The sequence below is a fragment of the Gymnoscopelus microlampas genome (assembly GCF_963454915.1).
Source record: "Gymnoscopelus microlampas genome assembly, chromosome: 5".
NCBI lineage: Eukaryota > Metazoa > Chordata > Actinopteri > Myctophiformes > Myctophidae > Gymnoscopelus > Gymnoscopelus microlampas.
Genome location: NC_139942.1, coordinates 53,294,866 through 53,318,698, shown reverse-complemented (window position 1 = coordinate 53,318,698; position 23,833 = coordinate 53,294,866). Strand labels below are relative to the sequence as shown.

The following is a 23,833-nucleotide window of genomic DNA, read 5'->3' as shown; positions in this document are numbered from 1 at the left end:
GAAAATTGAAAGGACCGATATAGAAATGTGGTTGCCTTTTATTCATGTCAGGTTTTTTTAAATATATATCATATATATATATATATGTTGCTGACAATATTCATATCCATTGTCTGGGGAGGGAGAGTGTACCTACCTACCTACCAACTACCATGTTACACTTGGAGTAACCAGCTGCTTCTTTTCACCTGACAGTGAGGCGGTGCATGCCTATGCGATGATAATGTCATGAATAGTCAATGTTTTGGTAGGAGCCAAATGCAGGTCAAAGAGGCAGTGCTGACATTCATCCGTTTATTCACAAAAACACTAGAAACACAAATACACCCATGGGATTACTGTCGGTTTCACATGGAAGCACAAGAACAGAACACAAATTACAAACTGGCATGTGTGAACAGAACACAGAGTGTAATATCATACAGGGACTAGCTCAACACACTGAAACCACAACAAACATGAGAGCAGTAAGTTTACTTTTTTTTAGGAGGAGCATGACCTCTGTGTTTAAAGCGTCCCCGGGCCTGGTCTTACACAGTCTGTCTACAAACATCTACGAGAACTTAGCCCTGGAGGACTGGATCTACGACCACATGGACCTGCAGAACAACCCACATGTGCTGCTGTTGTGTAGGAACTCCCCCTGTGTGGTGGTGGGCAGGCACCAGAACCCCTGGCAGGAGAGTGACATGAAGGTGCTGAGGAGCTCTAAGGTTCCTCTGGCCAGGAGGAGGAGTGGAGGAGGAACACGGTGTTCCATGACCTGGGCAACGTCAACCTGACCTTCTTCACCTCCAGGAAGCAGTACGACAGACACAGGAACCTGAGGCTGCTCACCACGGCTCTGAAGAAGCTCTCCCCACGGCTGGACGTCCACAGCTCTGACCGCTTCGACGTGCTGCTGAACGGACACTACAAGATCTCTGGTACAGCAGCTAAGCTGGGTGGTAGCGTGGCCTACCACCACTGCACTCTGCTGTGCTCTGCGGATCGGGCTCTGCTCTCGGCGGCGCTCAGGCCGACCTGTGAGGGGATCCGGAACAACGCCACGGCCAGCGTCCCCTCGCCTGTCAGGAACCTGCAGGAGGAAGACCCGGCTCTGGACTGCCGGACCATCATGAGCGCCATGACAACGCAGTACGAAAGAGCATGGTTGTCATTTCCTGGCATCACCAGACTGGCCAATGAGCTGTGGTCTTGGGAGTGGACGTTCGGACGCACGCCCAAGTTTACCGTCCACGCCCTGCTCCGTCTCCACGACAACGCATCCACCGCCTCCACCAATCACAGCCCGACGTCCGCTACCATGGAGGTTCAAGAAGGGATTCATGAAACGCTAGGAGATCCGGGCACCATCCGATTGGCTGCCAGCGGAGGCGTGTGGCGAGTTCTCCTCGCTGTTGGCTGCAGGTTCTGTCCGGGTGACATGGCGGCGGGCACACAAATTGTGGTACGACTTTATTGTTTTTCAAAATTGATTATGGGGATCTCTTTGACGAAGGGGCTTTATCTCACTAAAGTCAAGAGTATCTTCTATCTACAGTATATTTGTCTCCCAGATGATGATGATGCTTCTAAATATGACTGCTGTGGGCTGTGATACAATGCTGTCTGTTGTTGTAAATGTATTTGTATCTTATGAACATGTAAGGTATATTGCATTGATGCTTATTTCCTGTTTCATCTGAGGTGCTTTTATGCTATTGGATTGGATTTTCACCTTGATTTCACCTGTTTCACCTCAGAGAGGGAAAGAAGTGTTTGCAGCAGCAGAAAAGGTCTGCTTGACAAAGGTTTAAGGCTTAAGCTCCCTGATGACACTAAACTGAGAATTAAAGGGGTAAAATATGATTGGCTCCTCTAAATTTTGAAGAACAAAGTGATGATTCTCTGTTTACCGCTGACTAATGATATTCCATCCCTCTTCTCCCAGGCATCATCTTCAAGTCGGTCTGAAAATAGACTGTTTTGGTGATTTCTTGAGTTTTAACTGGGGTCGTTTAATTAGCGCTCCCCACTAACGTGTAGTTTCTTTATTTTACCTTTTCCCTGTTAGGAAAAGCTCAGTGTGGGTCAGGAGAGACAATGACATCTACGAGAACTTAGCCCTGAACGCATCAAACCAGTCTGGTACGCTGGTCGTGGTGGACCAGCTGCAGCTCCTTCTACAGGAAACAAGGAAGGTCATCTGACCGAGTTGACACGCTTCCTGGACACCAACCTTTGACCCGGAGGTTTTCAAAAACCAGTAACCCCTGACCTCCTCTGACCCCATCCCTATCAGCCTCCAACCTACTGTACTACTACAGGGTACTACATAGTGACTCCATTGTACTCACACTGCACACATGTGCAGATATTATATACTACTACTATACGATTTTGTCATAATATTTTACATCAAAAATGCAAAACATGTAAAGAGTCTTATCGGACCTACACTGTAAAATCCTGATTGTTAATGTTATCCAAATGGAATGTGGATTCAATTGAATTGCAGTAGCCTAAATGACATTCCACTTGCATCATAGAAGTAAACAAGACTAGCTTTGTCTGTTTTAGTTGTATAGTAAAGGCCTGTCCGGGATTATTTTACCATACATTACAAATCAAAAGTAATTTGTTCGACTCTGCCTCCCCTAAGAAACTAACAATGGGAGATCATGAGGAGCCAGAGGCAAGATAGTCTGTTAAATATTCATGTATTCTTGTTGAATTATATACTCATTGAACAATGAACATTCTTCACTTCCCGGAAGCAGTACGACAGACACAGCAACTACCACCACTTTACTCTGCTGTCCTTTGCGTATCTGATCGGGCTCTGCTCTCGGCGGCGCTCAGGCCAACCTGTGAGGGGATCCGGGGCAACGCCACGGCCAGCGTCCCCTCGCCTGTCAGGAACCTGCAGGAGGAAGACCCGGCTCTGGACTGCCGGACCGTCTTGAGCGCTGTGGCAACGCAGTACAACATGAGCTGTGGTCTTGGGAGTGGACGTTCGGATGCACGCCCAAATTCACCGTCCACGCCCTAGTCCATCTCCACGACGACGCATCCACCGCCTCCACCTATCACAGCCTGGCGTCCGCTACCATGGAGGTCAAGAAGGGGTTCATGAAACGCTGCGATATCCGGGCGCCGTCCGATTGGCTGCCGGCGGAGGCGTGTGGCGTTTCTCCTCGCTGTTGGCTGCAGGTTCTGTCCGGGTATCATGGCGGCGGTCACACACATTGTGGTACGACTTTATTTTTGGCAAAATTGATTATGGGGATCTCTTCGACGAAGGGGGCTTTAGCTCACTAAAGTCAAGAGTATCTTCTATCTACAGTATATTTGTCTCAAGCCCAGATGATGATGATGCTTATAAATATGATTACTGTGGGCTCTGATACAATGCTGTCTGTTGTTGTAAATGTATTTGTATTTTATGAACATGTAAGGTATATTGCATTGATGCTTATTTTCTCTTTCATGTGAGGTGCTTTTATGTTGTTATTGGATTTCAGTGTCTGGTGGTATTGAGCTTATTTTTCGGATTTGTTTTGGTCATTGAAAAAGTTTAAGGCTTAAGCTCCCTGATGACACTAAACTGAGAATTTAAGGGATCCCTCTTCTCCCAGGCATCATCTTCAATTCGGTCTGAAAATAGACTGTTTTGGTGAATTCTTGAGTTTTAACTGGGGTCGTTTAATTAGCGCTCCCCACTAACGTGTACTTTCTTTATTTTACCTAAAAGCTCAGTGTGGGTTAGGAGAGGCAGGTGGTCTTTCAACCCATTTGAAATCCATCCAAAATGACATCTAGGAGAACTTAGCCCTGGAGGACTGGATCCACGACCACATGGACCTGCGGAACAACCCACTTGTGCTGCTGTTATGGAGGAACACCACGGCCATTATCTTTTTTTTTTTAATTTATAATTTTTATCCCACGATTTTGTAACCCACATTTTTTTCACCCAGTGCCAATTGCCTATGTAATCCTGGGCACTACCTACCCTCTGCCAGCCTAGGGAGAGCCCAAGCTGAAGCTCATGCCTCCTTCAATGCATGAGGAGCAAGCAGGCCGCTTCTTATCACCCGACAGGGGGGAGTTTCCCTGGTTGGACATAGCGCGTGGAAGGAACACGTTATTCCAACCAGTTCCCTTCTCCTCCATCAGGCGCCCCGGCTGACCAGGGGGAGGCAGTATAGTGACCAGGATTACTACATGTTTTTGTGAGGGTATTAACTACCCTAGGAGACACGGGGAGAACATGCAAACTCCACACAGAGTAGGCCCTTTCACCAACCCCACCTAGGGTATGGGCGCCGGTGACGTGGAGGAGAGAACACGCCCCCAGCGCCCACAGCGTCCCTGGCGGGAATCGAACCCAGGACCTTCTAGCTGTGAGGCGACAGCGCTACCGACTGTGCCACCGTGCCCCCACGGCCATTATCCCCTCGCCTGTCAGGAACCTGCAGGAGGAAGACCCGGACAGCTTGTTCAGCTTTACACTTTATATAAATGGATTCAGTTTACATTTTGGAGAAAATTGAAAGGACCGATATAGAAATGTGGTTGCCTTTTATTCATGTCAGGTTTTTTTAAATATATATCATATATATATATATATATGTTGCTGACAATATTCATATCCATTATCTGGGGAGGGAGAGTGTACCTACCTACCTACCAACTACCATGTTACACTTGGAGTAACCAGCTGCTTCTTTTCACCTGACAGTGAGGCGGTGCTGTCATGAATAGTCAATGGTAGGAACCAAATGCAGGTCAAAGAGGCAGTGCTGACATTCGTCCGTTTATTCACAAAAACACAAGAAACACAAATACACCCATGGGATTACTGTCTGTTTCACATAATGATAATGATAATGAATTTATTTATATAGCGCTTTTCCAAACAAGGTTACAAAGTGCTTTACATATAAAGGGCAGCATAATAACCACATAGGTTAAAACAACATACAAAAAAGCAACACATATAATCAATTACAACAAATAAAACAGTTAATGATGAGAAAGAGCAAGAAGGCGCAACAGCTACGAAAAGGCCTTAACATAAAGGTGGGTTTTTAGAAGTGATTTAAAAGAAGACACGGAACTTGCAAACCTCAGCTCTATAGGCAGGGCATTCCAAAGCCGCATCCACCGCCTCCACCAATCACAGCCCGACGTCTGCTACCATGGAGGTCAAGAAGGAGTTCATGAAAAGCTGCAAGATCCGGGCGCCATCTGATTGGCTGCCGGCGGAGGCGTGTGGCGAGTTCTCCTCGCTGTTGGCTGCAGGTTCTGTCCGGGTATCATGGCGGCGGTCACACAAATTGTGGTATGACTTTATTTTTTGCAAAATTGATTATGGGGATCTCTTTGACGAAGGGGGCTTTATCTCACTAAAGTCAAGAGTATCTTCTATCTACAGTATATTTGTCTCAATCCCAGATGATGATGCTTATAAATATGACTGCTGTGGGCTGTGATACAATGCTGTCTGTTGTTGTAAATGTATGTGTATTTTATGAACATGTAAGGTATATTGCATTGATGCTTATTTTCTCTTTCATGTGAGGTGCTTTTATGTTGTTATTGGATTTCAGTGTCTGGTGGTATTGAGCTTATTTTTCGGATTTGTTTTGGTCATTGAAAAAGTTTAAGGCTTAAGCTCCCTGATGACACTAAACTGAGAATTAAAGGGATCTCTCTTCTCCCAGGCATCATCTTCAAGTCGGTCTGAAAATAGACTGTTTTGGCGATTTCTTGAGTTTTAACTGAATTTTAACTGAGTTTTAACTGGGGTCGTTTAATTAGCGCTCCCCACTAACGTGTAGTTTCTTTATTTTACCTTTTCCCTGTTAAGAAAAGCTCAGTGTGGGTCAGGAGAGACAGGTGGTCTTTCAGCCCATTTGAAATCCATCCAAAATGACATCTACGAGAACTTAGCCCTGGAGGACTGGATCCACGACCACATGGACCTGCAGAACAACCCACATATGTGCTGCTGTTATGGAGGAACACCACGGCCATTATCCCCTCGCCTGTCAGGAACCTGCAGGAGGAAGACCCGGACAGCTTGTTCAGCTTTACACTTTATATAAATGGATTCAGTTTACATTTTGGAGAAAATTGAAAGGACCGATATAGAAATGTGGTTGCCTTTTATTCATGTCAGTTTTAAAAAATATATATATATCATATATATATATATATATGTTGCTGACAATATTCATATCCATTGTCTGGGGAGGGAGAGTGTACCTACCTACCTACCAACTACCATGTTACACTTGGAGTAACCAGCTGCTTCTTTTCACCTGACAGTGAGGCGGTGCATGCCTATGCGATGATAATGTCATGAATAGTCAATGTTTTGGTAGGAGCCAAATGCAGGTCAAAGAGGCAGTGCTGACATTCATCCGTTTATTCACAAAAACACTAGAAACACAAATACACCCATGGGATTACTGTCGGTTTCACATGGAAGCACAAGAACAGAACACAAATTACAAACTGGCATGTGTGAACAGAACACAGAGTGTAATATCATACAGGGACTAGCTCAACACACTGAAACCACAACAAACATGAGAGCAGTAAGTTTACTTTTTTTTAGGAGGAGCATGACCTCTGTGTTTAAAGCGTCCCCGGGCCTGGTCTTACACAGTCTGTCTACAAACATCTACGAGAACTTAGCCCTGGAGGACTGGATCTACGACCACATGGACCTGCAGAACAACCCACATGTGCTGCTGTTGTGTAGGAACTCCCCCTGTGTGGTGGTGGGCAGGCACCAGAACCCCTGGCAGGAGAGTGACATGAAGGTGCTGAGGAGCTCTAAGGTTCCTCTGGCCAGGAGGAGGAGTGGAGGAGGAACGGTGTTCCATGACCTGGGCAACGTCAACCTGACCTTCTTCACCTCCAGGCTAGCAGTACGACAGACACAGGAACCTGAGGCTGCTCACCACGGCTCTGAAGAAGCTCTCCCCACGGCTGGACGTCCACAGCTCTGACCGCTTCGACGTGCTGCTGAACGGACACTACAAGATCTCTGGTACAGCAGCTAAGCTGGGTGGTAGCGTGGCCTACCACCACTGCACTCTGCTGTGCTCTGCGGATCGGGCTCTGCTCTCGGCGGCGCTCAGGCCGACCTGTGAGGGGATCCGGAACAACGCCACGGCCAGCGTCCCCTCGCCTGTCAGGAACCTGCAGGAGGAAGACCCGGCTCTGGACTGCCGGACCATCATGAGCGCCATGACAACGCAGTACGAAAGAGCATGGTTGTCATTTCCTGGCATCACCAGACTGGCCAATGAGCTGTGGTCTTGGGAGTGGACGTTCGGACGCACGCCCAAGTTTACCGTCCACGCCCTGCTCCGTCTCCACGACAACGCATCCACCGCCTCCACCAATCACAGCCCGACGTCCGCTACCATGGAGGTTCAAGAAGGGATTCATGAAACGCTAGGAGATCCGGGCACCATCCGATTGGCTGCCAGCGGAGGCGTGTGGCGAGTTCTCCTCGCTGTTGGCTGCAGGTTCTGTCCGGGTGACATGGCGGCGGGCACACAAATTGTGGTACGACTTTATTGTTTTTCAAAATTGATTATGGGGATCTCTTTGACGAAGGGGCTTTATCTCACTAAAGTCAAGAGTATCTTCTATCTACAGTATATTTGTCTCCCAGATGATGATGATGCTTCTAAATATGACTGCTGTGGGCTGTGATACAATGCTGTCTGTTGTTGTAAATGTATTTGTATCTTATGAACATGTAAGGTATATTGCATTGACGCTTATTTCCTGTTTCATCTGAGGTGCTTTTATGTTATTATTGGATTGGATTTTCACCTTGATTTCACCTGTTTCACCTCAGAGAGGGAAAGAAGTGTTTGCAGCAGCAGAAAAGGTCTGCTTGACAAAGGTTTAAGGCTTAAGCTCCCTGATGACACTAAACTGAGAATTAAAGGGGTAAAATATGATTGGCTCCTCTAAATTTTGAAGAACAAAGTGATGATTCTCTGTTTACCGCTGACTAATGATATTCCATCCCTCTTCTCCCAGGCATCATCTTCAAGTCGGTCTGAAAATAGACTGTTTTGGTGATTTCTTGAGTTTTAACTGGGGTCGTTTAATTAGCGCTCCCCACTAACGTGTAGTTTCTTTATTTTACCTTTTCCCTGTTAGGAAAAGCTCAGTGTGGGTCAGGAGAGACAATGACATCTACGAGAACTTAGCCCTGAACGCATCAAACCAGTCTGGTACGCTGGTCGTGGTGGACCAGCTGCAGCTCCTTCTACAGGAAACAAGGAAGGTCATCTGACCGAGTTGACACGCTTCCTGGACACCAACCTTTGACCCGGAGGTTTTCAAAAACCAGTAACCCCTGACCTCCTCTGACCCCATCCCTATCAGCCTCCAACCTACTGTACTACTACAGGGTACTACATAGTGACTCCATTGTACTCACACTGCACACATGTGCAGATATTATATACTACTACTATACGATTTTGTCATAATATTTTACATCAAAAATGCAAAACATGTAAAGAGTCTTATCGGACCTACACTGTAAAATCCTGATTGTTAATGTTATCCAAATGGAATGTGGATTCAATTGAATTGCAGTAGCCTAAATGACATTCCACTTGCATCATAGAAGTAAACAAGACTAGCTTTGTCTGTTTTAGTTGTATAGTAAAGGCCTGTCCGGGATTATTTTACCATACATTACAAATCAAAAGTAATTTGTTCGACTCTGCCTCCCCTAAGAAACTAACAATGGGAGATCATGAGGAGCCAGAGGCAAGATAGTCTGTTAAATATTCATGTATTCTTGTTGAATTATATACTCATTGAACAATGAACATTCTTCACTTCCCGGAAGCAGTACGACAGACACAGCAACTACCACCACTTTACTCTGCTGTCCTTTGCGTATCTGATCGGGCTCTGCTCTCGGCGGCGCTCAGGCCAACCTGTGAGGGGATCCGGGGCAACGCCACGGCCAGCGTCCCCTCGCCTGTCAGGAACCTGCAGGAGGAAGACCCGGCTCTGGACTGCCGGACCGTCTTGAGCGCTGTGGCAACGCAGTACAACATGAGCTGTGGTCTTGGGAGTGGACGTTCGGATGCACGCCCAAATTCACCGTCCACGCCCTAGTCCATCTCCACGACGACGCATCCACCGCCTCCACCTATCACAGCCTGGCGTCCGCTACCATGGAGGTCAAGAAGGGGTTCATGAAACGCTGCGATATCCGGGCGCCGTCCGATTGGCTGCCGGCGGAGGCGTGTGGCGTTTCTCCTCGCTGTTGGCTGCAGGTTCTGTCCGGGTATCATGGCGGCGGTCACACACATTGTGGTACGACTTTATTTTTGGCAAAATTGATTATGGGGATCTCTTCGACGAAGGGGGCTTTAGCTCACTAAAGTCAAGAGTATCTTCTATCTACAGTATATTTGTCTCAAGCCCAGATGATGATGATGCTTATAAATATGATTACTGTGGGCTCTGATACAATGCTGTCTGTTGTTGTAAATGTATTTGTATTTTATGAACATGTAAGGTATATTGCATTGATGCTTATTTTCTCTTTCATGTGAGGTGCTTTTATGTTGTTATTGGATTTCAGTGTCTGGTGGTATTGAGCTTATTTTTCGGATTTGTTTTGGTCATTGAAAAAGTTTAAGGCTTAAGCTCCCTGATGACACTAAACTGAGAATTTAAGGGATCCCTCTTCTCCCAGGCATCATCTTCAATTCGGTCTGAAAATAGACTGTTTTGGTGAATTCTTGAGTTTTAACTGGGGTCGTTTAATTAGCGCTCCCCACTAACGTGTACTTTCTTTATTTTACCTAAAAGCTCAGTGTGGGTTAGGAGAGGCAGGTGGTCTTTCAACCCATTTGAAATCCATCCAAAATGACATCTAGGAGAACTTAGCCCTGGAGGACTGGATCCACGACCACATGGACCTGCGGAACAACCCACTTGTGCTGCTGTTATGGAGGAACACCACGGCCATTATCCCCTCGCCTGTCAGGAACCTGCAGGAGGAAGACCCGGACAGCTTGTTCAGCTTTACACTTTATATAAATGGATTCAGTTTACATTTTGGAGAAAATTGAAAGGACCGATATAGAAATGTGGTTGCCTTTTATTCATGTCAGGTTTTTTTAAATATATATCATATATATATATATATATGTTGCTGACAATATTCATATCCATTATCTGGGGAGGGAGAGTGTACCTACCTACCTACCAACTACCATGTTACACTTGGAGTAACCAGCTGCTTCTTTTCACCTGACAGTGAGGCGGTGCTGTCATGAATAGTCAATGGTAGGAACCAAATGCAGGTCAAAGAGGCAGTGCTGACATTCGTCCGTTTATTCACAAAAACACAAGAAACACAAATACACCCATGGGATTACTGTCTGTTTCACATAATGATAATGATAATGAATTTATTTATATAGCGCTTTTCCAAACAAGGTTACAAAGTGCTTTACATATAAAGGGCAGCATAATAACCACATAGGTTAAAACAACATACAAAAAAGCAACACATATAATCAATTACAACAAATAAAACAGTTAATGATGAGAAAGAGCAAGAAGGCGCAACAGCTACGAAAAGGCCTTAACATAAAGGTGGGTTTTTAGAAGTGATTTAAAAGAAGACACGGAACTTGCAAACCTCAGCTCTATAGGCAGGGCATTCCAAAGCCGCATCCACCGCCTCCACCAATCACAGCCCGACGTCTGCTACCATGGAGGTCAAGAAGGAGTTCATGAAAAGCTGCAAGATCCGGGCGCCATCTGATTGGCTGCCGGCGGAGGCGTGTGGCGAGTTCTCCTCGCTGTTGGCTGCAGGTTCTGTCCGGGTATCATGGCGGCGGTCACACAAATTGTGGTACGACTTTATTTTTTGCAAAATTGATTATGGGGATCTCTTTGACGAAGGGGGCTTTATCTCACTAAAGTCAAGAGTATCTTCTATCTACAGTATATTTGTCTCAATCCCAGATGATGATGCTTATAAATATGACTGCTGTGGGCTGTGATACAATGCTGTCTGTTGTTGTAAATGTATGTGTATTTTATGAACATGTAAGGTATATTGCATTGATGCTTATTTTCTCTTTCATGTGAGGTGCTTTTATGTTGTTATTGGATTTCAGTGTCTGGTGGTATTGAGCTTATTTTTCGGATTTGTTTTGGTCATTGAAAAAGTTTAAGGCTTAAGCTCCCTGATGACACTAAACTGAGAATTAAAGGGATCTCTCTTCTCCCAGGCATCATCTTCAAGTCGGTCTGAAAATAGACTGTTTTGGCGATTTCTTGAGTTTTAACTGAGTTTTAACTGAGTTTTAACTGGGGTCGTTTAATTAGCGCTCCCCACTAACGTGTAGTTTCTTTATTTTACCTTTTCCCTGTTAAGAAAAGCTCAGTGTGGGTCAGGAGAGACAGGTGGTCTTTCAGCCCATTTGAAATCCATCCAAAATGACATCTACGAGAACTTAGCCCTGGAGGACTGGATCCACGACCACATGGACCTGCAGAACAACCCACATATGTGCTGCTGTTATGGAGGAACACCACGGCCATTATCCCCTCGCCTGTCAGGAACCTGCAGGAGGAAGACCTGGACAGCTTGTTCAGCTTTACACTTTATATAAATGGATTCAGTTTACATTTTGGAGAAAATTGAAAGGACCGATATAGAAATGTGGTTGCCTTTTATTCATGTCATTTAAAAAATATATATATATCATATATATATATATATATGTTGCTGACAATATTCATATCCATTGTCTGGGGAGGGAGAGTGTACCTACCTACCTACCAACTACCATGTTACACTTGGAGTAACCAGCTGCTTCTTTTCACCTGACAGTGAGGCGGTGCATGCCTATGCGATGATAATGTCATGAATAGTCAATGTTTTGGTAGGAGCCAAATGCAGGTCAAAGAGGCAGTGCTGACATTCATCCGTTTATTCACAAAAACACTAGAAACACAAATACACCCATGGGATTACTGTCGGTTTCACATGGAAGCACAAGAACAGAACACAAATTACAAACTGGCATGTGTGAACAGAACACAGAGTGTGATATCATACAGGGACTAGCTCAACACACTGAAACCACAACAAACATGAGAGCAGTAAGTTTACTTTTTTTTAGGAGGAGCATGACCTCTGTGTTTAAAGCGTCCCCGGGCCTGGTCTTACACAGTCTGTCTACAAACATCTACGAGAACTTAGCCCTGGAGGACTGGATCTACGACCACATGGACCTGCAGAACAACCCACATGTGCTGCTGTTGTGTAGGAACTCCCCCTGTGTGGTGGTGGGCAGGCACCAGAACCCCTGGCAGGAGAGTGACATGAAGGTGCTGAGGAGCTCTAAGGTTCCTCTGGCCAGGAGGAGGAGTGGAGGAGGAACACGGTGTTCCATGACCTGGGCAACGTCAACCTGACCTTCTTCACCTCCAGGAAGCAGTACGACAGACACAGGAACCTGAGGCTGCTCACCACGGCTCTGAAGAAGCTCTCCCCACGGCTGGACGTCCACAGCTCTGACCGCTTCGACGTGCTGCTGAACGGACACTACAAGATCTCTGGTACAGCAGCTAAGCTGGGTGGTAGCGTGGCCTACCACCACTGCACTCTGCTGTGCTCTGCGGATCGGGCTCTGCTCTCGGCGGCGCTCAGGCCGACCTGTGAGGGGATCCGGAACAACGCCACGGCCAGCGTCCCCTCGCCTGTCAGGAACCTGCAGGAGGAAGACCCGGCTCTGGACTGCCGGACCATCATGAGCGCCAATGAGCTGTGGTCTTGGGAGTGGACGTTCGGACGCACGCCCAAGTTTACCGTCCACGCCCTGCTCCGTCTCCACGACAACGCATCCACCGCCTCCACCAATCACAGCCCGACGTCCGCTACCATGGAGGTTCAAGAAGGGATTCATGAAACGCTAGGAGATCCGGGCACCATCCGATTGGCTGCCAGCGGAGGCGTGTGGCGAGTTCTCCTCGCTGTTGGCTGCAGGTTCTGTCCGGGTGACATGGCGGCGGGCACACAAATTGTGGTACGACTTTATTGTTTTTCAAAATTGATTATGGGGATCTCTTTGACGAAGGGGCTTTATCTCACTAAAGTCAAGAGTATCTTCTATCTACAGTATATTTGTCTCCCAGATGATGATGATGCTTCTAAATATGACTGCTGTGATACAATGCTGTCTGTTGTTGTAAATGTATTTGTATCTTATGAACATGTAAGGTATATTGCATTGATGCTTATTTCCTGTTTCATCTGAGGTGCTTTTATGTTGTTATTGGATTGGATTTTCACCTTGATTTCACCTGTTTCACCTCAGAGAGGGAAAGAAGTGTTTGCAGCAGCAGAAAAGGTCTGCTTGACAAAGGTTTAAGGCTTAAGCTCCCTGATGACACTAAACTGAGAATTAAAGGGGTAAAATATGATTGGCTCCTCTAAATTTTGAAGAACAAAGTGTCAAAGTGATGGATTCTCTGTTTACCGCTGACTAATGATATTCCATCCCTCTTCTCCCAGGCATCATCTTCAAGTCGGTCTGAAAATAGACTGTTTTGGTGATTTCTTGAGTTTTAACTGGGGTCGTTTAATTAGCGCTCCCCACTAACGTGTAGTTTCTTTATTTCACCTTTTCCCTGTTAGGAAAAGCTCAGTGTGGGTCAGGAGAGGCAATGACATCTACGAGAACTTAGCCCTGAACGCATCAAACCAGTCTGGTACGCTGGTCGTGGTGGACCAGCTGCAGCTCCTTCTACAGGAAACAAGGAAGGTCATCTGACCGAGTTGACACGCTTCCTGGACACCAACCTTTGACCCGGAGGCTTTCAAAAACCAGTAACCCCTGACCTCCTCTGACCCTATCCCTATCAGCCTCCAACATACTGTACTACTACAGGGTACTACATAGTGACTCCATTGTACTCATACGTGCAGATATTATATACAGGGGTGCACATAACTTTTTAGGTCTAGTACTCAGAAGAGCACCTGGAGATGTGACTTGGTGCGCAACAAATAAATGGTCCCGTCCCATTTTGTTAACGGGGGGGGGGGGGTTGTGCAGCTGCGCGAAGAAAAAAAAAAGGACGCTCTGCTTGCAAATTCAGCCGAATTTCGCCGTTTCTTTTTTCTCTCACACCGTTTGGTGAAGCCCCCAATGTTGGTGCCCTGTGCTGCGCTGCTTTTATCCGCCAGATTGGGACGTTCGCGGCATATTTTGCACCTTCAAGGTGCGTTCATCATCGGTGACGAGTGCCTCTAACAGCCGCTGCTGGCTGCGTGCACGCAGCGGGGCAATGCGAGGCGATGCGAGACACACACAATCACGTGCAGCATGCATCTCTCCCCCTGCGCCTACTGGCTGTACATGGGGCCGACGGGTGCTTTACCGTGATTTTGTGAGTGTGGCTTAAGGAAGTAAATTCCTAGCCTCGATCTCCAGGCTTTTATTTTTTAGTTTAGCTAAAAAATAAAAGCTTGGAATTTCCTGTCCCAGCTGTTGGTACGCAAAAGCGCCTCACGTCGTCTGATGTGGTGCTCATTTTTTATTTTGGGTGCGCATGCGCACCTGCGCACCAGTTATGTGCACCCCTGATTATATACTACTACTATACGATTTTGTCATAATATTTTACATCAAAAATGCAAAACATGTAAAGAGTCTTATCGGACCTACACTGTAAAATCCTGATTGTTAATGTAATCCAAATGGAATGTGGATAAAATTGAATTGCAGTAGCTTAAATGACATTCCACTTGCATCATAGAAGTAACAAGACTAGCTTTGTCTGTTTGAGTTGTATAGTAAAGGCCTGTCCGAGATTATTTTACCATACATTACAAATCAAAAGTAATTTGTTCGACTCTGCCTCCCCTAAGAAACCAACAATGGGAGATCATGAGGAGCCAGAGGCAAGATAGCCTGTTAAATATTCATGTATTCTTGTTGAATTATATACTCATTGAACAATGAACATTCTGGAAGCAGTACGACAGACACAGCAACTACCACCACTTTACTCTGCTGTCCTTTGCGTATCGGATCGGGCTCTGCTCTCGGCGGCGCTCAGGCCAACCTGTGAGGGGATCTGGGGCAACGCCGCAGCCAGCGTCACCTCGCCTGTCAGGAACCTGCAGGAGGAAGACCCGGCTCTGGACTGCCGGACCGTCTTGAGCGCTGTGGCAACGCAGTACAACACAGAGTATGGTTGTCATTTCCTGGCATCAGCAGACTGGCCAATGAGCTGTGGTCTTGGGAGTGGACGTTCGGATGCACGCCCAAATTCACGGTCCACGCCCTAGTCCATCTCCACGACGACGCATCCACCACCTCCGCCTATCACAGCCCGGCGTCTGCTACCATGGAGGTCAAGAACGGGTTCATGAAACGCTGCGAGATCGTATTGATTATGGGGATCTCTTCGACGAAAGGGGCTTTATCTCACTAATGGCAAGAGTATCTTCTATCTACACAGTATATTTGTCTCAATCCCAGATTATGATGATGCTTATAAATATGAATGCTGTGGACTGTAATACAATGCTGTCTGTAGTTGTAAATGACCACAAAGCAAAGTTTATTGTATTGTATGTACATGTAAGCTATATTCAATTGATTCTTATTTTCTGTTTCATAAAATTCATTTCCTGGCATCACCAGACTGGCCAATGAGCTGCGGTCTTGGGAGTGGACGTTGGGAGTGGACCGTGGAGGTCAAGAAGGGGTTCATGAAACGCTGCGAGATCCGGGCGCCATCCGATTGGCTGCGGAGGGGTGTGGCGAGTTCTCCTCGTGTTGGCTGCAGGTTCTGTCCGGGTATCATGGCGGCGGTCACACAAATTGTGGTACGACTTTATTTTTTGCAAAATTGATTATGGGGATCTCTTCGACGAAGGGGGCTTTAGCTCACTAAAGTCAAGAGTGTCTTCTATCTACAGTTTATTTGTCCCAATCCCAGATGATGATGATGATGCTTATAAATATGACTGCTGTGGGCTGCGATACGATGCTGTCTGTTGTTATACCGTTGGCCACTTCGGCACCACCTCGGCACCACAAGAACCACAACAACCAGAGAACACGGCACGCAAACATGTCCGAGATAGTTAATCGCAAACGCAAGGGAAACAAAGAGAATCTGCCACCGAAGAAAAAGGCAAAGCTGAGAGAAAATCCAGTGAAGCGATGGTGCTTCACTCTAAACAATTACACTGAAGCTGAACTAGCACACATTAGCAGCAAGCTAACCCTCGACACGTGTGAGTACGCCATTGTTGGGAAGGAGAAGGGAGAAAATGGCACTCCGCATCTACAGGGATTCGTTAATCTGCTCAAGAAACAGCGATTATCCGGCATAAAAGAAATGATCTCCCAGAGAGCACACTTTGAACGTGCACGGGGAACCGACCGCGACAACGAAGAGTACTGTGGCAAAGAGAAAGATATATACCTCGCCATTGGAACTCCGGGAGCACAGGGAAAACGAACCGACCTCGACGCTGCTGTAGAGTTACTGACCGCCAACAAGGGACACTTGCATCAACTGGCTGTCGCGCAGCCCTCTACTTTTATACGCTATGGGCGTGGCTTGAGCATGTGGTGCGATTTTTCCAAGGTGCAAGTTCCCCGTGATTTTAAAACCGAGCTGCATGTCCTGATAGGCCCCCCCGGATGTGGCAAGTCCCGCCAGGTCCACGCCCTCGCCACCGCTGAATACGGAGACAACGTGTTCTACAAGACCCGCGTGAATGGTGGGACGGCTACGTTGGTCAACCCTGTGTCGTCATCGATGACTTCTACGGCTGGCTGAAGCACGATGAGATGCTCCGCATTACTGACCGCTACCCCCACCGTGTGCCCATCAAGGGTGGTTTCGCCCAGTTCCTCGCTAAGAAGATTTACATAACCTCCAACTCCGAGCTGTGGGGCTGGTACAAATTCGAGAAGTTCGACGCCAAGGCCCTGATGCGTCATGTCACTACCTACCAGGTGTTCATCGACCCTGCCTTCGCTGAGCTTAAGGACACCCCCCTCTACAATCCCACTGTTCCATATAATTATTGAATGTCGACACAATTCTTTCTTTTATGTGATTTTTATTATTTGAAATAAACAATTTTATTTGAACACAAACAATGATTGGTTTACTGAGTTCACATTTGAATCACCCCCCACTGAGTTCACATTTGTATCACCCCCACTGAATGAACCCTTCAGTACCCTATGGGCAATCTTCGAGCCGCGGAGCGGCGAGCAGTAGATGGTCAAGGCATTAGAAAGCCAGAGCTCCTCTGAAGCTCACATAGATCTTGTAGATCACCGACCAACCGATGTTGGGATCGGGGCTTCCGGTATACCCGTTAACCCAGCAGCGCACACCGTAATGAGGCACGCTGTTGTAGATAGTGTTGATCCACTGTCGCGGTTTTCCAATACCCGCAGGCGCCAGACCGATAGTAGTGGTGCTTGTTCCCAAGCCCACGGTTGCTCTCGGTGTTATGATCCGGGTGAACCCTCTGCTTCCTTTGAACATCCGGAACGTTTGCATGTTCCATATTTGGTCCATGTGCTTCGGCGGATTTCCGGCATCGTAATCGATCGCTGTCCCCCCGAGCACATCGTTCCCTCCGTTCCGGGTCATTGTTGAATTCTGATCCGGGATCCACTTGATCACCGCCTTGTAGATACGATAGTAGTCCCAGTTGGTATTCGATGTGAAATCATCGAGTTTAAAGTTATAAACGACACCGTATCCGGTGGTTGTCACTTTAAGATGATCCTTCTTGATTAGCCTCACGTTGAGCTGGGGCTGTCTTACACCGAGACTTCCATGTAAATGTATTTGTATTTTATGAACATGTAAGGTATATTGCATTGATGCTTATTTTCTCTTTCATGTGAGGTGCTTTTATGTTATTGGATTTCAGTGTCTGGTGGTATTGAGCTTATTTTTCGGATTTGTTTTGGTCATTGAAAAAGTTTAAGGCTTAAGCTCCCTGATGACACTAAACTGAGAATTAAAGGGATCCCTCTTCTCCCAGGCATCATCTTCAAGTCGGTCTGAAAATAGACTGTTTTGGTGATTTCTTGAGTTTTAACTGAGTTTTAACTGGGGTCGTTTAATTAGCGCTCCCCACTAACGTGTAGTTTCTTTATTTTACCTTTTCCCTGTTAGGAAAAGCTCAGTGTGGGTCAGGAGAGGCAGGTGGTCTTTCAACCCATTTGAAATCCATCCAAAATGACATCTACGAGAACTTAGCCCTGGAGGACTGGATCCACGACCACATGGACCTGCAGAACAACCCACATGTGCTGCTGTTATGGAGGAACACCACGGCCATTATCCCCTCGCCTGTCAGGAACCTGCAGGAGGAAGACCCGGACGGCTTGTTCAGCTTTACACTTTATATAAATGGATTCAGTTTACATTTTGGAGAAAATTGAAAGGACCGATATAGAAATGTGGTTGCCTTTTATTCATGTCAGTTTTGAAAAATATATATATCATATATATGTATATGTTGCTGACAATATTCATATCCATTGTCTGGGGAGGGAGAGTGAACCTACCTACCTACCAACTACCATGTTACACTTGGAGTAACCATCTGCTTCTTTTCACCTGACACTGAGGCGGTGCATGCCTATGCGATGATAATGTCATGAATAGTCAATGTTTTGGTAGGAGCCAAATGCAGGTCAAAGAGGCAGTGCTGACATTCGTCCGTTTATTCACAAAAACACAAGAAACACAAATACACCCATGGGATTACTCTCCGTTTCACATGGAAGCACAAGAACAGAACACAAATTACAAACTGGCATGTGTGAACAGAACACAGAGTGTAATATCATATAGGGACTAACTCAACACACTGAAACCACAACAAACATGAGAGCAGTAAGTTTACTTTTTTTTTAGGAGGAGCATGACCTCTGTGTTTAAAGCATCCCCGGGCCTGGTCTTACAGTCTGTGTCTACAAACATCTACGAGAACTTAGCCCTGGAGGACTGGATCTACGACCACATGGACCTGCAGAACAACCCACATGTGCTGCTGTTGTGTAGGAACTCCCCCTGTGTGGTGGTGGGCAGGCACTAGAACCCCTGGCAGGAGAGTGACATGAAGGTGCTGAGGAGCTCTAAGGTTCCTCTGGCCAGGAGGAGGAGGAGTGGAGGAGGAACGGTGTTCCATGACCTGGGCAACGTCAACCTGACCTTCTTCACCTCCAGGAAGCAGTAAGACAGACACAGGAACCTGAGGCTGCTCACCACGGCTCTGAAGAAGCTCTCCCCACGGCTGGACGTCCACAGTACTGACCGCTTCGACGTGCTGCTCAACGGACACTACAAGATCTCTGGTACAGCAGCTAAGCTGGGTGGTAGCGTGGCCTACCACCACTGCACTCTGCTGTGCCGTGCGGATCGGGCTCTGCTCTCGGCGGCGCTCAGGCCAACCTGTGAGGGGATCCGGAACAACGCCACGGCCAGCGTCCCCTCCCCTGTCAGGAACCTGCAGGAGGAAGACCCGGCTCTGGACTGCCGGACCGTCATGAGCGCCATGGCAACGCAGTACAAAAGAGCATGGTTGTCATTTCCTGGCATCACCAGACTGGCCAATGAGCTGTGGTCTTGGGTGTGGACGTTCGGACGCACGCCCAAGTTTACCGTCCACGCCCTGCTCCGTCTCCACGACGACGCCTCCACAGCCCGGCGTCCGCTACCATGGAGGTTCAAGAAGGGGTTCATGAAACGCTGCGAGATCCGGGCGCCGTCCGATTGGCTGCCGGCGGAGGCGTGTGGCGAGTTCTCCTCGCTGTTGTCTGCAGGTTCTGTCCGGGTGCCATGGCGGCGGTCACACACATTGTGGTACGACTTTTATTTGTTTCAAAATTGATTATGGGGATCTCTTTGATGAAGGGGGCTTTAGCTCACTAAAGTCAAGAGTATCTTATATCTACAGTTTATTTGTCTCAATCCCAGATGATGATGATGATGCTTATAAATATGACTGCTGTGGGCTGTGATACAATGCAATACAAAAGTTCACCGTCTACGCCCCGCTCCGTCTCCACAGCCCGGTGTTCGCTACCATGCAGGTCAAGAATGGTACGTTTATGTTGTTTTTAATCATAACAATACTGTATGTGCATACACATTAATACATTTAAGGTTCACTGTGTTCTGTAATGTTGCATCTTGTGTATCTGCCCATAAGAGTGCAGTGTCTGTGTTTTAAGGATCCTCAGACAATATAGCAGCATGCATAAGAACAGTAAACCTTATTAACAGAATACCTACTAGAGGGGAATTACAGTGAGTGTAGAAGTACACATCTAGGGTCTTGACAATGAAACACATGTAACCAGATGTCCCTGGAGGACATTTTGGCCAAAGTAGCCCATCTACAGTATAAGCTCACAGAGTAGAGGTTTTACAATGGTAAACCATCATTTTTTTTTGGCGTTATTGTCCAGGCAGGAGGAAACGACCACGGGTGAACAATGTTGTGATGTAAAGGGAGATCCCAGGGGAGAGAACTTCACTTTTCAATTAGGCGTTAGAGACAGATGTGTTTTTTTCATATTTTGTATTTCAGAACCACATGCAACCAGTGGTGCAGCCAGAACGCTAGTAAGCCTAGGCAGGAGCGGGTGTTTTTTGGGATGGGGGTTTATTATTTATTTCTTTATATGTTATTTAATTCAGAATATTGAATTGTCGCATCCGTTTGGCCGCCTCCAGGCAAAACACTGAGGCCAATACCCACACGCAGCCAGTGGCGGATTTAACAATTTGGGGGCTCCAAGTATGGAGCATTTTTATAATATTAAAATGTGCCCCCGGGACACAGGAAATGGCAGATGGAGATGGCCTTCCAGACCGCACTGCAGCTGCTAAGGCCCAACATCGTATTGATTATGGGGATCTCTTTGACGAAGGGGGCTTTAGCTCACTAAAGGTAAGAGTATCTTCTATCTAGACAGTATATTTGTCTCAATCCCAGATGATGATGATGCTTATAAAAATGACTGCTGTGGGCTGTGATACAATGCTGTCTGTAGTTGTACATGACACCAGAGCAAAGTTTATTGTATTTCATGTACATGTAAGGTATATTCCATGAATGCTTATTTTCTGTTTCATTTCAGAATCAAACAGTAATTTCCTGGCATCACCAGACTGGCCAATGAGCTGTGGTCTTGGGAGTGGACGTTCGGACGCACGCCCAAGTTCATCATCCACGCCCTGCTCCGTCTCCACGACGACCCATCCACCGCCTCCACCTATCACAGCCCGGCATCCGCTACCACTAACGTTTAAGGTCCTTACACACCGGCGAAAATAGCGAATATACGCAAAATTCGGACTCGTTCCGAATAATTAAAAGACGCTTTTTCGCTTCGCTTTTTCGCTCCATGTACGGAGCCATTGACTTTATAAGGTTTAAAAAAAAAACGCATTATTCGCACGAAAAAATCGCCCCGGTGTGTAACAACCTTAAGTCTCTTTATTTTACCTTTTCCCTGTTAAGAAAAGCTCAGTGTGGGTCAGGAGAGGCAGGTGGTCTTTCAATCCATTTGAAATCCATCCAGAATGATTTTTGAACAGCTTCTTTGCAGAGCCTGTACTTTTTTTTTATCAGTTGCAGTGTGAATGAGTGAACATGCAAAAAAAAAATCTATAATAACCATTATGAATCTGTATACCGTATATTTTGTCATAATATTTTACATAAAAAATGCAAAACATGTAAAGAGTCTTATCGGACCTACACTGTAAAATCCTGATTGTTAATGTAATCCAAATGGAATGTGGATTCAATTGAATTGCAGTAGCCTAAATGACATTCCACTTGCATCATAGAAGTAAACAAGACTAGCTTTATCTGTTTGAGTTGTATAGTAAAGGTCTGTCCGGGATTATTCTACCATACATTAGAAATCAAAAGTAATTTGTTCGACTCTGCCTCCCCTAAGAAACTAACAATGGGAGATCATGAGGGGCCAGAGGCAAGATAGCCTGTTAAATATTCATGTATTCTTGTTGAATTATACAGTAATACTCATTGAACAATGAACATTCTTCACTTCCCGGAAGCAGTACGACAGACACAGCAACTACCACCACTTTACTCTGCTGTCCTTTGCGTATCTCTGCTCTCGGCGGCGCTCAGGCCAACCTGTGAGGGGATCCGGGGCAACGCCGCAGCCAGCCGAAGACCCGGCTCTGGACTGCCGGACCGTCTTGAGCGCTGTGGCAACGCAGTACAACACAGAGTATGGTTGTCATTTCCTGGCATCAGCAGACTGGCCAATGAGCTGCGGTCTTGGGAGTGGACATTCGGATGCACGCCCAAATTCACGGTCCACGCCCTAGTCCATCTCCACGACGACGCATCCACCACCTCCACCTATCACAGCCCGGCGTCTGCTACCATGGAGGTCAAGAACGGGTTCATGAAACGCTGCGAGATCGTATTGATTATGGGGATCTCTTCGACGAAAGGGGCTTTATCTCACTAATGGCAAGAGTATCTTCTATCTAGACAGTATATTTGTCTCAATCCCAGATGATGATGATGATATGAATGCTCTGGACTGTAATACAATGCTGTCTGTAGTTGTAAATGACCCCAAAGCAAAGTTTATTGTATTGTAAGTACATATAAGCTATATTCAATTGATTCTCATTTTCTGTTTAATGTGAGAAATAAAATTCATTTCCTAGCATCACCAGACTGGCCAATGAGCTGTAGTCTTGGGAGTGGACGTTCGGACGCACGCCCAAGTTCACCGTCCACACCCTGCTCCGTCTCCACGACAACGCATCCACCGCCTCCACCAATCACAGCCCGACGTCCGCTACCGTCACGGTCAAGAAGGGGTTCATGAAACGCTGCGAGATCCGGGCGCCATCCGATTGGCTGCCGGCGGAGGAGTATGGCGAGTTCTCCTCGCTGTTGGCTGCAGGTTCTGTCCGGGTATCATGGCGGCGGTCACACACATTGTGGTACGACTTTATTTTTTGCTAATTTGATTATGGGGATCTCTTCGATGAAGGGGGCTTTAGCTCACTAAAGTCAAGAGTGTCTTCAATCTACAGTTTATTTGTCTCAATCCCAGATGATGATGATGATGCTTATAAATATGACTGCTGTGGGCTGTGATACAATGCTGTCTGTTGTTGTAAATGTATTTGTATCTTATGAACATGTAAGGTATATTGCATTGATGCTTATTTTCTGTTTCTTGTGAGGTGCTTTTATGTTGTTATTGGATTTCAGTGTCTGTGGTGGTATTGAGCTTATTTTTCGGATTTGTTTTGGTCATTGATTTGACCTGAGTTTCACCTTAATTTCACCTGTCTCACCTCAAAGTGGGAAAGAAGTGTTTGCAGCAGCAGAAAAGGTCTGCTTGACAAAGGTTTAAGGCTTAAGCTACCTGATGACACTAAACTGAGAATTAAAGGGGTAAAAGATAATTGGCTCCTCTAAATTTTGAAGAACAAAGTGTCAAAGTGATGGATTCTCTGTTTACCGCTGACTAATGATGTTCCATCCCTCTTCTGCCAGGCATCATCTTCAAGTCGGTCTGAAAATAGACTGTTTTGGTGATTTCTTGAGTTTTAACTGGGGTCGTTTAATTAGCGCTCCCCACTAACGTCTAGTTTCTTTATTTTACCTTTTCCCTGTTAGGAAAAGCTCAGTGTGGGTCAGGAGAGGCAATGACATCTACGAGAACTTAGCCCTGAACGCATCAAA

At 46.4% G+C, this 23,833-nt stretch overlaps 4 pseudogenes across 4 annotated transcripts; all 4 read left to right on the top strand.

Moving 5' to 3' along the window:
- The first annotated feature begins 494 nt into the window (after window positions 1-494).
- LOC311045190 (lipoyl amidotransferase LIPT1, mitochondrial-like) lies at window positions 495-2,192 on the top strand (annotated as a pseudogene). The gene is made up of 3 exons: window positions 495-1,450; window positions 1,934-1,950; window positions 2,057-2,192. The product of its transcript is annotated as a lipoyl amidotransferase LIPT1, mitochondrial-like (transcript).
- A 4,425-nt stretch (window positions 2,193-6,617) lies between these two features.
- LOC311045189 (lipoyl amidotransferase LIPT1, mitochondrial-like) lies at window positions 6,618-8,317 on the top strand (annotated as a pseudogene). Its single transcript has 3 exons — window positions 6,618-7,572; window positions 8,059-8,075; window positions 8,182-8,317. The product of its transcript is annotated as a lipoyl amidotransferase LIPT1, mitochondrial-like (transcript).
- Window positions 8,318-12,201: 3,884 nt separating this feature from the next.
- On the top strand, window positions 12,202-13,847 carry LOC311045188 (lipoyl amidotransferase LIPT1, mitochondrial-like; annotated as a pseudogene). Its single transcript has 3 exons — window positions 12,202-13,100; window positions 13,589-13,605; window positions 13,712-13,847. The product of its transcript is annotated as a lipoyl amidotransferase LIPT1, mitochondrial-like (transcript).
- A 5,150-nt stretch (window positions 13,848-18,997) lies between these two features.
- Window positions 18,998-21,393, top strand: LOC311045187 (lipoyl amidotransferase LIPT1, mitochondrial-like; annotated as a pseudogene). Its single transcript has 3 exons — window positions 18,998-19,909; window positions 20,547-20,566; window positions 21,252-21,393. The product of its transcript is annotated as a lipoyl amidotransferase LIPT1, mitochondrial-like (transcript).
- Window positions 21,394-23,833: the final 2,440 nt, after the last annotated feature.